Raw genomic sequence first — 16,046 nt, forward strand, 5'->3', positions numbered from 1 at the left:
GGTCAGGTCAATAGTGAACCTATGAACTCTGCCAAAGCATCCGAGATGAGCCTCCCTCTGGAGACAAGCAATAGGGAGCCGCAGGATTGATTGGCGCACAAGTGTGTGTGCATGTGGGGGTGCAGGCGTGTGTGAGTTGCTTCCTCTGCACAAGCACATCAGCCCACTCGCCGTCACAAACAACACCATTATCTTGAACAAAACATATCTGTTTTAGATTTCAAAACCATGGGGCGACCCAATAGCTTAGAACCACATGGACACTATGCTCTGATCAGCAAGTCCCCGGTTCGATTCCTAGCCGGCTGGACCATTGCTGAATGTCATCCCTTACTCTCTTTGCATTACATGTCTCTCTCCACTGTCGCTGTCAATGAAGGCTAAGTAAATGCCAAAAATATCAACAACACAAAAAAGAAAGAAAATTCAAAGCACCCCTGTGTTGGAGTTGAGCTGTGAGATGGGAATGGCAACATGTACTGTACCTCCTCTAACTGTTACTGTACCTCCTCTGTACCTCCTCTTACTGTTACTGTACCTCCTCTTAGTGTTACTGTACCTCCCCTAACTGTTACTGCACCTCCTCTTACCGCTATTGTAACTCCTCTTAATGCTACTGCACTTCCTCTGACTGCTACTGCACCTCCTGTTACTGCTACTGCACCTCCTGTTACTGCTACTGTACCTCCTGTTACTGCTACTGTACCTCCTGTTACTGCCACTGTACCTCCTGTTACTGCTACTGTACCTCCTGTTACTGCTACTCTACCTCCTGTTACTGCCACTGTACCTCCTGTTACTGCTACTGCACCTCCTGTTACTGCTACTGCACCTCCTGTTACTGCTACTGTACCTCATCTTACTGTTACTGCACCTCCTCTTACAGCTACTGCACTTGCTGTACCACCTTTGTGATTTGGGGACAAAGTTTCAACTCTTCTCTTGTATTTGGGGGTAGAGAGCTGCCTGAGGAGCAGCGACAGTGGGGGAGAGAGAGAGAGAGAGAGAGAGAGAGAGAGAGGGAGGTTGATGATGATGGGGTGAGAATGCAGGGGAAAGGGGTGAGAGCGCTGAGTGGGGGATTGAAGGGGAGGGGGCAGAGTAAACAGGCAGTAATTAACCCATTCAATCCGAGAACGCATACTGTGTCATTTTATATTTTTAGCCATTATTTTATACTTTGGCTATTCAAAAATAGAAGATCTACAAGCTCATAGCACGGCACTGAGTCACTCTATGAGCTTGTAGATCTGCTTTATTTTTTTCTCAAAACTCAAATATTTGCTTCTGGGGATTCTACAAATGTCTTCTAAAACAGTTTTTTGAAAAAACTTATGTTGCTATAATATAGTGATTCTCAAACTGTTTTATGTCAAGGAATTATATGTATTTGGCCGTGGACCCATCTAAAAATAAAAAGAATAAAAAAAAATATATATATATATTGAAAAATTTGCAAAAAGTTTCACGATTTTTCCAAAAATAGCAGATCTACAAGAGAGTATATCTGCAATTTTTTTAATAGCCAAAAAAACTCTTAAAATGACACAGATACGTTCCCGGATTGAATGGGTTAAGAGCAGAATATCCGCTATCATTGCAGTTTTCATCCCGCAAAGGACCACTTCAGAAGGTCTATTCTTTTTTTTTCTCTCTCCACGCCCGCCTTCTAATTTTCCCACAAGTCAGCCGCTCTGCTCTGCAAGTGTAAAGCAGAGCGTAGTCATTGCGTACTGTGTGCACGTGTGTGCGGTGTGTGTGTGGGTGTCTGTGCGTTGCCAAGGCCCTGGGCATCTTTAACGCCAATTAAGAGGGGGGACACTGATACGGACCCCAACCGCACTATAGCGAGACGCTGACGGAGAGGAACTGAACGATGGAGGCACAGCAACACCCCCACGGGGGAGGAGCGAGGGAGGGAGAGAAAGGGGGGAGAGAGGTAGGAACACACACACACACGCACACACACACACACACACACACACACACACACACACACACACACACACACACACACACACACACACACACACACACACACACACACACACACACACACACACACACCTTTCCCTTTAATGTATATACTGTACATCTCCCCTGTTCTCTCGGCCCTCCCTGTCCTTGTCCTGTTACTGTGTTCACTAACAGACTGTCCGACAGGCTTACTTATGCATGCGGTGCATTTCGTCCCGCCATTGTATTTTAATGGGCATGGTTTAGTAAAACAATGGTAAGTATAGTAGTGCACAATATTCAAACTCTGAAAGTGTAGAAATGAGAGCTGATGATTTCACTATGTCGACAGTAGACACAGTCGTGCCGTTGTTTTGTCCATCTCTTTGTCAGTCTCTTTCGCTCCAGACCATTCTCTGTGAATTAAAAATTGCTCAAGTCTTGTTTAGACTGTTCAACTATTCTAGAACACTTAGACACACACACACACACACACACACACACACACACACACACACACACACACACACACACACACACGCATGCACTGTGCACACACGCATGCAAGCACGCACACACGCACGCACGCACGTACACACGTACACACATACACACCACCCCAAAAAAAACCTGAAGAATAAAGGTAAAACTCGTACTTGTACCTCATATTTCTAAGAGTGTACAAATGGGTCAATTTGGTTACATTTGTACACTCTCAGAGTTAAATGAACACTGAGGATTTTACTGTGTATAGCAGAGCAGCAGTATTGGCTGTAGTAAAGCACTGGTTTAACAGCGCAGGGCTAAGGCTGGCCGTGGCTGTAATTAGCTTGCTGCAGGTTCCCAGGCCCTGCTCATTTGTGTCAGCCACCCAGTAATTGTGTTGTAAAATATAAGCCTCACCCTGTGAGTGATAGCACACAGTGAGAGAGAGAGAGAGAGAGAGAGAGAGAGAGAGAGAGAGAGAGAGAGAGAGAGAGAGAGAGAGAGAGAGAGAGAGAGAGAGAGAATGACAGCCTGATTTGTGGTGCTGAGGCCTGCTTCTTGCATTACTAAATAATCCTGATGCAGTTATTTATACATCTGATATAAATATCAGAGGAGAGGGTAGGGCATGAGTGGAGAGGGTGGAGAGGAGAGGAGAGGAGAGGGTTGGAGAGCAGAGGAGAGTTGCTATTCACCACAAAGTCTACAGTGATTAAAGTTCCTGTATCCTATTGTGTCCCAGTGCATCATTTGCTGCCTGCTAGTGGCCTTGCTAGACAGAAAGCAATACATTGATGTGTTGGCATAACCATGCCACCTTATCTTGGTATATATTTGTGCAGTCAAGTCTGATTTTTGAAAAGGTTAGCAGGCTTTGTGTGGGCCTGTGTGTGTGCGTGTGCATGTGCGTGCGTGCGTGCGTGCGTGCGTGCGTGCGTGTGTGCGTGCGTGCGTGTGAGAGCGAGTGTCTGATAACTTGGCTGCAGGGTAAAGCCTTAGTGTGTCTGACATTCTTGTCGGTGTAAGAACAGTTGCTGGAGGCAAGCCCCCAGGCTGGCCCAAGGGCTTGATAGAACCAGGGAGAAACATTCACCTGACACACAGACACACATAAGCACACTTCAAAACACACACGCACAAACACAGCATGAATGCTCATGCACAGAAATACAAATCTTGTTAATGCCCATATTTACATAAAACCCTCTGATCAATGTCAAGGGAAATAATGATTCTTTCTTTTTCTCGAAGCACACACACGCAGGCAAGCAGGCACGCACGCACGCACGCACGCACGCACGCACGCACGCACGCACGCACAAACAAACTCTTGCATGCAATGGGTTTTCCCTCTCTCAACATCTCTCCCAGTAAAAAAAAAAGAAAAGCTCCAGTTAATGTACCCAGTAAAATCCTCAGTGTTAAAGTATCCATTTGTAACTCTGAGAGTTTAAAAAAAGTAACCAAATGGACCCAAGGGTCCATTATATTTGTAAACTCTCTCAGAGTAAAATTAACACTGAGAATTTAACTGTGCACATGGCTGCAGGATGAATTAAACTGAAACAAAGAAAGGTATTGGCTAAACCTATACATATTTTGTGGTATTGTAGGTTCAATCTAATTACCTGATGGAGTTGCCTACCTGGATTTGTCAGTGCTCTTAAAGTAAGCTACTTAGTATGACTGCAAGACCGGCTTTGCTGGAGGTTCCGCTTTACTCTGAATGCCCTGAGGTGTCATTAAGGTCGTCTGAGGCACAGTGAGATCGGGCGTACACATACAGAAAAGCATGAGTGTCTGTGTGTGTGTGTGTGTGTGTGTGTGTGTGTGTATGTGTGTGCGTGCGTGCGTGCGTGCGTGCGTGCGTGCGCATATTGGTGTGTGAGCGTACAATTGCATGTACATATGTTCAACCACATGGGGCGGCACTGGCTCAGGAGGAAGATTGGCCATCTTTGAATCAGAAGGTTCCCGGTTCGATCCCTGCATCTGTGTTTGAAAGGGTGAATGCACAGTAATGTAAAGCACACTAATGTAAAGCACACTAATGTAAAGCAGTAACATCCTCTGAGAGTGTAAAAATGCACCCACATAGAATATCCAAATGTTGAAGCATCTGTGGGTACAGACATCAAATGCATTAAAGCACAGTGTGCTACTCCCCAGATGTACATTATATATCTTCTGTCAGCACAGCTGTGTCGATCCAGAGCATCCAGAGGGAACCTCAAGGGGACGTTCTCTTCCAGTTGTCACTGGGACAAATTATCCAGCATAAAGACACTGTGTTGAAGAAAAATGAAGAGTTTGATGTGAAATAATCCCCTAACAAATCGTTTATTCACTTTGCTCCTGGTGTGTAACAACCTTTAGAATGGACATTTCTATTCATAGAAATGCTGCAGCATCTATGTCAAACACGGAAGAGGACATAATCAATACATTTTGGGACATCCGTTTGACCAATATGAAAATGTGTTATGGTATTCATAACAACAAGCGCCACCGGGTGCCCCAACAAAGTAACAGGCTGTGAACTCGGATATAGGGTGCTTATGACATATCTATACTTTTATATCTATAGTTACAACAAACTGCACTGAGACTCAAGTGTTATCCACTCTGATTTACCGGGTGATGAGAGATACAGTATCTTATAGTCCTCATCAATATAGAGCGTGTGGTTGTGTTAAAGGCTGAATGTCTTTTCTTACAGGTAATTAATTCTGCTTTGGCTTCTAGCATTATAACACTTGTCCTCTATCTTTCCTCTCTTTGAATTCTCTCTCTCTCTTTCTCTCTCTCTCTTTTGACTTCTCGTGCAATTCTTTCTGTTTCATTCTCGGTCATACACCAACACAATCACAACTATAGTTATAGCTGATGAGGGGGTGCCTCAACACACACACACACACACGCACACGCACACACACACACACACACACACACACACACACACACACACACACACACACACACACACACACACACAGTACCACTCTTGATATCAGGAAATTCTCTGCAATGTAAAAGGGAAAATAGATGAGACAAGATGAGAGGACAGGAGGCAGCAGGAGAGGAGAGGGGAGAGTAGCAAAAAGAAAAGGAGAGCAAAGGGAAGGAAAGGAGAGGAAATGAGAGGAGAGGGGTGGAACAACGGCGGTGTGCGGCAGAGGCATATGTCACATCCTATCAGGTGACAGGACGAGTGAGAGATACAGTATTGCTTCTGCCGTGTTAGGAAACCACAGACACGCCGACGCTCCCTCTCTCACACACACACACACACACACACACACACACACACACACACACACACACACACACACACACACACACACACACACACACACACACACACACACACACACACACACACACACACACACACACACGCGGCAGGCTCAGCCAGGCTTATCACACCCTCCATGGCTGCACGGCCTCTGTGCAGCGCAGCCATCGCTGTCTGCTGAGGCCCGGATCATTTTGGACAGTATCATTAAATGCCATGTCATTACCGGTTATGGAGTGGTGCTCTCACTCGCTGCCTCTCTCCTGGGATAGGGCAGGCCATCTGATGGGTATGGAGAAGTGCGTACGTGTGCACATGTGTGTGTGTGTGTGTGTGTGTGTGTGTGTGTGCATGCGTGCGTGGGTGTGAGAAAGAGAGTGTGCGTTAAGTGTGCTATATGTGTTTAAGTATGCTACGTCTGTGAGTGTCGGTAACATGTCTTAGCATTCGTACATGCATGCAATGGTGTGCACATAAGTGTGCATGTGTATGTGTACTGTGTGTACATGTGTGCAGGGGCTGACCACAATGGGGGGGGGGTCGGCGGTTGGTGTCAGCAGTAGAAACGGGATAGATGGGGGTAAGAGACGGAATTGGCATTAAATTTCCGACGCGATGCGAGGATTGACTTTGACTGGAGCACGAGGGGGCTGTTAGCTTATCTTTAAGGCCGTGTTTGTCACAGCGTTGAGGGCAGCTCCGCTAGACAGGCCCAGCTCACTGAGAGAGAGAGAGAGAGAGAGAGAGAGAGAGAGAGAGAGAGAGAGAGAGAGAGAGAGAGAGAGAGAGAGAGAGAGAGGAGCTGAGCGCAGGCTGAACGATATGGATAGGTGAAGGCTCCCGGTGGGACTCACCGCCTGGGCCGGTGAGCGCCAGAGAGGAGAGGAGAGCGGCTAAATTGAAGGTTTATTTATCCAATTCGCTGTCAAGGTCGGCTTGTCGGCGAGCTGTCCTGTGTGTGTTCACAAAATGCCAAAAACCAGACGAATTGTTAAAAAAAAGGGGGGGAAGCGGGGCGAGGGGGGGAATCAATGACCTTTGGTTGCATCAGGCTTCAAGCTGCCAGTAGCTCTTAAGGCTGTCCTTACCGGCCATTATGGTTGCCTTTTAAAAACAAGGCAGCGCGGAGAGGAGCTGTCTGGCTGGAGTAGTCCAACATTGACACAAACACAGACACCGCCGTGCATGCTGCTGTGCATGCACAGAAATGGAATCTCACACATATAGGCTACTCTCACACACACACACAAACACACGCACGCTTGCTCGCTCACATGAAGGCATGCGTGCACCTCAGAAAGCGCAACGGAGGTACAAGTAACCACACAAACTCCTGTAATATCTGTGCTTCTGTACATATACACACTGTAGTCCGGAGTGTTCATTTAACTCCAAACCGAATGGACCTGTAAGGGGTTTGTATACTTTGAGTTAAATCAATGCTGAGGATTTTACTGAGCAGTAATAGTCATAAGCACATGTACAGAGCAATGTACAGGATGCATACATAGTTCACTATGATACTGCCAGCCACTTACAAAAAGAACAGACGAAAGACCGGCCTTATTATCTTTTCTTTCCAATCTACATTGATTCCCATTGTCACAGCAGAAAGCCTGTTTCTGTAGATAGTCCACCAGGAGGCTTACAAACTAAAATTGTCAGTGCAAACTGAGCGGTCTCAGTGAGAAAGACAGACAAGTAAGGGTTGGGGTGCTGATTGGTGTATCTAGATCATCATGAATTCCTTCTAAGAAGTACACTGAATAGGAAGAGAACTTGTGATGCAGGGCATTAATCCCTTTCTTTCCTTTTTTTCCAGTCTGTCTCGGCCCTTGTTGCTGGTGCGTTGCTAGCACGCTATCCTTTAGAGGGACCCCCTCATCAAAGTTTTGGAAGGCCCCTGTCAACATGAAAAGAACATGACCTTTAAGATCGTATCAGCATGTTTGCTGGTGCATACACGGCTGGGGGAAAGGGTTCAGTGGCCCGATTGAAAAAGGAAAGAAAGAAGAAAGAAATAAAATAAGAGGAGAGGAGAAAAGAAATAACGCAACGTTGGAGAATTGTAATTCACTCTGGAAGCAGTTTGTTCGAAAGAGCAGCTTGTTGACAGTGAGTGAGTGAGTGAGTGAGTGAGTGAGCGAGTGAGTGAGTGAGTGAGTGAGTGCTTTCAATGTCACAGAGGAAATGAAAATGAAAATGACTTCTGAATGCATAATGTGTTTTTTTGCATTTGTATTTTCCAGCATTGACATCCCACCAAAAATGAAAAAATGAAGGGCTACTGATCTTCAAATAACCTTTCAGACACTTTAAAACAAGACACAAATTTAAAAACAACATGTCAACTTTTAAATACAGATAGACATGAATAGATAAGAGTCTTTGTCATGTCAATATAGTTTTCACAGTCCAAAGACGCATAGGAACTCATGGATTCCCATTTCCTGCCAGTGAGTAAAAATGGGTAACAGTCTTCCACGCCGACATCTCGCCACTCCGACTAGTGGCTTCCGCGTGCGGTTAGGGTTAGGGTGAGGGTTAGGTATAGGGTTCGTTAACGTCGGAAAGGCGACATGTCGGAAAGCCGCCATGTAACCGTAAAAATGTAAAAGTGATGTTTCCTGAAACGGACCATTTCTCACATTTTTGAGTTTTTTTTTAAATGAATGGTGGAAATTGGCCTTCATAGGAACTACACAGAAAAATGCAGATCTGGAACTTAAATCCCATTTTTCTTGCATGTTATGTAGACTGATGCCAGGTCATTGTTGACCTGGCATCCTATAGTGTGTATAGGTTCAATGTACAGGCTGATGATAGGTTCTTGGTTTACTTATGTATTAGTTTATTGGTTTACTTATGTATTACTTTATTATTAGATTATTAGTTTACTTATTTATTACTTTATTATTAGATTACCATTTCGATGCATTTGATGCATTATCTTGTGTTGTCCTTGCTTACTGTAAATCACTCTGGATTAAGAGCGTCTGCTAAATGTCTAGATTGTAAATTGTGGTAGAAGGTGGTGGAAGGAGGTGGTGGAAGGAGGGTGGTAAAAGGTGGTGGTGGTGGAAGGAGGTGGTGGAAGGAGGAGCTTTAAAATGTAGGCATTTTGCAGATGCTTAATCCAGAGCGATTAATACATAAACGTAATTAATACATACGTAAACCAAGGACCTATCATCAGCATGTACATTGAAACTATACACTCTATAGGATGCCAGGTCAACAATTACGATCTGATTACATAACATCCTATCGAAGTTACATTTTAGCCTTTGCATAAGCCTGCAAGGTCGTCAAGGCTAGGGCAAGTGCTACAGGCTTAGGTGGAGTCTGAAGAGGTGAGTCTTCAGATTATGGCAGAAGGTTGAGAGTGAGTCTGCAGTTCTAATTGCAATGGAGAGTTCATTCCATAGTTTGGGAGCCAGAAGGTAGAAGAGTATGGGACGTGTGGAGCGTTGTCCTGGATGTTTTAGCGAAGGTTCTGACCGCTTCCCTGTGTTAGCTGATCTGAGAGAGCGGGGGGAGGGTTGTAGAGTTGGATCAGGCTTTGAAGATATGGGGTGCCATACCTTTGGTTGCTTTGTAGGCCAATGTCAGTGTTTTGTACTCTGTGCGAGGCAGTAACTGGGAGCCAATAGAGGGAGCGGAGAAGATGAAGACATGTGACCCTTTTTGGCTGGTTGAAGACCAAAAGTTCCATTCTGGATCATTTGGAGAGGCTTAAGTGCACATGCCAGGAGGCCAGCAAGGAGAGAGTTACAATAGTCAAGTTTTGATATGACTGATGGCTGGATAAGGAGCTGGGCTGACTCCTGGGTGAGGAAGGGTCTGATCCTTCGAGTGTTTGCGAACGCGGAAGGAGGCGCGGCGAAGCCGCGCCTCCGCCCAAGTGGAGCATACTATGAAACTCTGCTCGGCTTGTGTGTGTGTCTCTGTGTGCAATACTGTGCGTGCACTGCCTGTGTGCAGCCACAGAGTGCGCCAGAGTGCAGCTACAGTCACACACACACACACACACGTCCTTAAATACACAATATTTTGGAGCTGCGTTCGCTTCCAGCGTTCGCGCGTCTTACTTGTATAGAGTGTAAACCTACAGGATCGAGTGGCCGCTGTGCACAACAGAGCTGCTCCGCGTTGAAGATCGGGGTCATCTGGGGTCGGGCTTCCTGTTGGCCTTCACCCGACCCCATAGCGAATACATCGGGGGACGTGCCTTCTCTTTTTCACCGAAGTGTACCGGAATGGCTTCTCTTTCTGAAAAAAATAAAGCTACCAAACAAAAAAAAGAAAAATGCTCATTATTAGATTGTTCATAAAATATCATGAAATAACTTTGCTAGATGTTTGCATTCTATAGTTACCTTGCCGTGATGTAACTCAGGTGGGCGAGAAACAAAAAATAGTTGCTCCATTGGTTTGAAATCGATGATCGTGTGACCCCCCCCCCCCCCCACACACACACACACCTTTAAGATGACCAGGTCCAGGCCTGGATTTACACAGTTCCCCCCAACCCATCCAGAAAAAAGTGACCTTTGGTACCTACCAAAAAGTGACTTTTGGGACCTACCAAACAGTGTCCTTTTGGTACCTACCAAACAGTGACCTTACAAATGAACAAGGTCTTATGGACCTTTTCAAAATGACCAGGTACAGCCTGGATTTGCAGAGGCAGATGAAAACAAAAACTACACTACCAACATAGTCATAGATTCAACGTCGGCCTTCAAACCTGAAAAAAAGAGCAAAAATCTTTAACCACATCATCACACGTACGACCCAAACGGCATCCAACACAAACAGCATAGCTGTATTCACCACAAGCATCATCCAACAAACTGCAGCATAAAGCAACTGCAGCATCCAGCAAAGGAAAAGGAAAAATGACCAGGTAGGACCGTCACAATTATTATTACATAATCGCAAGTATTTGAGATAACCGCAATACTTTTTTGGGGATCATAGTCATAATCGTTACCATGTTGAAAAATGTTCATATATTTTTTAAACATTTTCAAAAAATTGTGGAAATAGCCGAACTACACGCTCAAAACGCATCACGACGTGATGCGTTTTGAGCGTGTAGCTCGCCTTTTGTTTACGAAGCCTAAAAAAAGCCAGACAAAGTTTTATTCAAAATGTCAGTAAGACGCAATTAAATAGTTAAATCGCAATTATTTGAGCGACAATTTATCGCCAAGTTCAACGTCATAATGGTGACAGCCCTAAAGAGGTTCCTTACTTTGAGCCGTCTTCAGAGGAAACCCCCGGCCGACCTGGGTCTTTCGGCGGCGGAAACCAACCGGTGTTTAACATCGAGGTGGATACAAAAGCACAGAACGCACTGTCGTGGATTTATGCATCAACGAAGACACATACACACTGTCGTGACACACTGTCGTGTGCACAAAACACACTGAAGTGGAATTATGTGATAAATCAGCGATCGATACACCGGATGGAGACCACCGCAGGCAGACCAGGGCCAGCGCCGCAGAGGAATCCCCCCCGCCCCATGCAGACAAATCCGTGGATAGAGAGAGATCTCCAAGCTCTCGATCTCTAGGGCATCCTCGGGTTGAGCCTTCCAGCGGCGTATCCCGTCATCTCCATCCTCCGTCCGTCCGTCCAGGGCTGTCATGATTACAAATTTAAGTTGACGATTAATTGTCATACAAATAATAATACTTCAACGATTATGCAAAATAATTGCGATTATCTCAAATAATTGCAATCAGACGATTATGTAAGAATTGTGACAGGCCTACGTACATCTGGCTAGCTTCACCAGATCACCTCTGCGTCGTCATTAGAGGTGGATGTTCTGGGAGGGTGTTATACTGCAGGTGAGAACCTCAGTCTTCTGGGCATTTATGGCGCAACCTCGGCACAGTCCGTCTCCACTCTGAGAAACAAACAAACAAACAAACAAACAAACATTAATTCAAGTGACCGAGAGCCAGATAAATACCAGATATATACGTATACTGTATCCTGTACACAGCATAGTTTATCTAATCAAACTTATATAGCATCCCTATGCTGAGGGGAACATTAGTCGAAAATAGCAGATGGCAAAGTGGTTTTGGGAAAAAGGAGCAAAAAAAAAAGTACAGAGCCAAAGGTCAAGTTTACAAAGTGTTGACGGTTTAAGTGGTTAAATGTCTACCATTCATTCACACAACACTGATAGTCAATGAATCTATCGATGAAACCCATGGAAAAACTTTAATCTGCGACACAATTTTACTATATATATATATATATATATATATATATATATGCAAAATGCATTCACTTATTCCAGTCTATTCCAGTTTGCATACCAAAATCCTATTTCAATATGCTAGATCAATTTATTACTTATTTTATTTGGAACAAAATAAAAGTCCCCACGGTTATGTAAAGCAGTGGTTCTCAAACTTTTTCCTGTCAAGGACCCCCAAATTGACACTTATTAGCCCACGGACCCCCATTTGAAAAGATAAGCCAGGGACCCCCATAAGAGAAGATTTTTACGGCTCTAGCAGTGATTCTCAATCATTGTAATTTAAGGACCCCCCCCGTTTGACATGCATTAGGCTACGGACCCCCAATTAATGGTATTTCTATCTCTGGGACCCCAATTTATATTGTAAAATCAATGTTAATGTAACTCTGAGAGTGTACAAATGGAACCAAATGGACCCGTTAGGGTCTCAGAGTTACAGACCCATAAGGGTCCATTTGGTTCCTATAAATTATTTAGCTGGGGACCCCCTGGTATCCCCTCAAGTACCCCTGGGGGTCCCCGGACCCCACTTTGAGAACCAATGATGTAAAGCATTCTTAGAGATCAAAGAACCTTGGCGGTCTTGCACTACCAAATACACAACTACTGTAGTTCTTCTTGTGAAGAGGTCATCTCTCTATAAATGACACAAATCTCTATGTATGTGTGTGTGTGTGTGTGTGTGTGTGTGTGTGTGTGTGTGTGTGTGTGTGTGTGTGTGTGTGTGTGTGTGTGTGTGTGTGTGTGTGTGTATAGACCTCCAATTTAAAACTTGCAGGCCAGCGTACAACTGCCGTAAGTACTAAGCACTTTGACAATGTGTATAATGAATATTGCATAACCAAAAGAGCATGCGTTACGATGGGCAAAGCACTATCAATAAATCCAGAAATTGCTAGCTGTGTCTTATTCTCAATCGAGTAAAGTTTAACCACTCAAACCATATATACAAGGTTGACCTTGGTCCCCCAGGGGTCTAAACTAGGCCCCACCTAGTTAGAATGATCCCCATTTTCACAAACATGTCTTAAGTTGGTGATTTTGAGGATAATCAAGAGCCAGCTTTGCTTTCACATTGGTTAACAGGTTCTAAGAATGGTGAGTAAATGGATACACATACATTTCCCGCTAATGACAGTAAATGTCAGGAACAGGTGAGCAGTAGGACCAAAAAGCAGACAAGAGGCAGATCAGTTAAAAAAAAACAAAAGGTTTCAATAAACAGGGCAGAAGATATCAGATGGCTCTGAGCCTAACAAACACAACATTGACAATAAATGACTATCAAGTCTACAGAAACAAAAAGGTATATATACAGGGAACTAACTAGACAAAGGTGCACTCAAAGTTCAATCAACACAGGGATAGGCTAGAACTAAACAAGACACAGCTGGAGACGATAACTAATAATCACAAGGCGGGTGAGACAAGACAGGTAACAACAATAAGGGTAGGCAGGAAGTGCAGGAACATTACTACACAATAAGATACACAAGAAACACCAGGGATCAACAAACGAACACACTGCACTACAGAAATAAGTAAACAATCAATGATGCATGATTAGAACACCTAAAACGAAAAAGGAATAGCCTATAAATGGCCAAAAACTGAGGAATACTGCCGATGTCCAAGGGCTGAGTATCGGGCCATGACGCTATAGTATATTAATTATCAATTATTAACTACTTTCTAAGCTGCTGGTAAGTTTCATGTTTCATGGAATGAGCCTCATCATGCTTTCATGAATCTAATGTTGGATATACATTGGCTTTATCTCTAAAACATCTATCAGTGTGGAGCATAAGATTCTTATGATGCTTATGAAGACAGTGTTGGTACAGCAAACTTAAAGTGCAATGGTGCCTTCCTTTTGATATTTCACAAGTCTTTTGATATATCAACATTTTCCCCATCTCTTTTTAGTTGTATATGTAGCGTTTTTATTTCCCTCAAGCATACTATGATTACAATTTAGTATTTACACTTATTTTTTCTCTGTCTTCCTTCTCTCTCTCGCTTTCTCTCTCTCGCTCCATAAGATTCATAAAGGGATCAGGCCCTATCTACAGTAAAATTCTTCTAAGGATAAATATCCTGGAGCGGGCTATATCTGAAATATACTCTGGCCAGTGCAGAATGTTTTAAAGACAATGAGAAAATAAGAAAAAGGAAAAAACATAAATAAATGAATTGCATCTGTTTGCACGAGGCACACATGTCCCAGAGTAATGCTGTGATTAACATCTGCATCACGTTCTTCCTCTCCGCAAAGCCGACGGAAAGTAAAACGGCACGATACCGCAACAATCGTGTTGTGCTGGGTGTACCAGCCCTTTTCTGATAAAAACTGCCCGGCATGCTGTTTCTTCACCAGCGGAGGGAAGCGAACACGCCACAGGGCACAGTTGGGCAGCACAGGGGAGGAATCAGCACAATGCAAAAAAATATATAATAATACAGAGCTTCCATAATACTTGCACATGCTCTGCGAGAAACTCCGGGACATTTCAGTATGAAAGCAAAACATACAACAAAGTGTATCTTTATGAATGTGAACCGAATGGCATCTGACAAGAAATTTAACCTGGGACTGGTTGTGATGAATTGACCCTTCGCTAAGCTCCGGCTACACCACTCTGCCAGACCAAAGTCTGGCAAGCTGCGCCGCTCATTCAAAGGGGGTTGAGTGTAGCAGAGTGGCTCAGAGCCTCTGTCTGAAGACCAGAAAAGCTAATATCTGGCCAATGTGGATTCCCCTTTAGGCTAGTGGTTAATCTTTGGCTTTAGTGTCCCTTCCCGTGGGGAGACCAGCGTTTGAATCCTGGGCGTTACACAAGTTTAGGTTTGATGCCCATTAGGAAAGGTTACTTTAATTTTATTCTGACCACTGTGTTTTTAACAGTTTGGCATGTCCAAAGATGTTTTTTGTAACTTAATAACATATTTCAAGCGTGGTCAGTAGTTCTGTAAATATATAGTTTCATTTTGATACAAAAAATCCCCTTTCATATTCTCTCCTTGTGTCTGGAATGGATCAGTTCATCTTTCATAATATCCATACACTTCTTTTTTTCTCTCCTTAATGGGGCAGATAGGGCTTAGGAGGTATTGTATGTATTAATGTATGCTGTAATAATTCATGTTATGTATCATGTAATGTATTAATGTGTTAATTGTTAAGATTATTATCCTAGAATCTCCTAGAATCTCCCCTGCTCTCATATAATATCACAGTTCAATTAACCCTCAGGATTTTGCTGTGTATGAACCACATAAGCACATGGCAATCAAATGTGCAGTAATAGGTCCATTCAAACCTAATTGCAGAATAAATCACAAATGATACCGTATAAATCATCCTAAGAACTCGATAGAAGACACAGTGACTGTGTCTGAGAACTCGTTTACATGATTCCCAGAGGTGTGCCTAAACATCTCCCAGTATGCGTGGTCAAAGCCGTATATGGTGCCCCTTACCTGGCTATGCTCTTCCCCATGCACCTCCCACTGGCTCCACGCTGACCTAAGCACATCCACTCAACCTCTAGGAATATGGTGCTCCATGTTGGGACGCATGGCTCACACACACACACACACACACACACACACACACACACACACACACACACACACACACACACACACACACACACACACACAGTGATGACACTGTTGCTTTGAGTTGTCGTATCTATTGGCGTGTATGTACTTATACTGTAGCAGCCATCTCCTGTCTTACAGCTCAGCTTTGAAACAACTGTCCTCTCCAATCACTACTGTTTCACTTGAAAACAAATGGTTTCTTTGTGTGCATGTGCTCACACAATGGTGTATGCATGTGGGGTAGCGGAAGCACACAATGTGTGTGCATGTGATGGCAAGCGCATGTGTATGTGGGCCATCTGAAGTTTGATCTGGGTCCAAGGCCTGGAGATAAAACCTGGTGCTATTTGGTGCTGGGGGATTTTGGCTGTGTGTTAAAGGAATACAATGAGAGATGGATGGCCTGACAGGTCC

This window comes from Gymnoscopelus microlampas (assembly GCF_963454915.1).
Source record: "Gymnoscopelus microlampas genome assembly, chromosome: 1".
NCBI classification, from domain to species: Eukaryota; Metazoa; Chordata; class Actinopteri; order Myctophiformes; family Myctophidae; genus Gymnoscopelus; species Gymnoscopelus microlampas.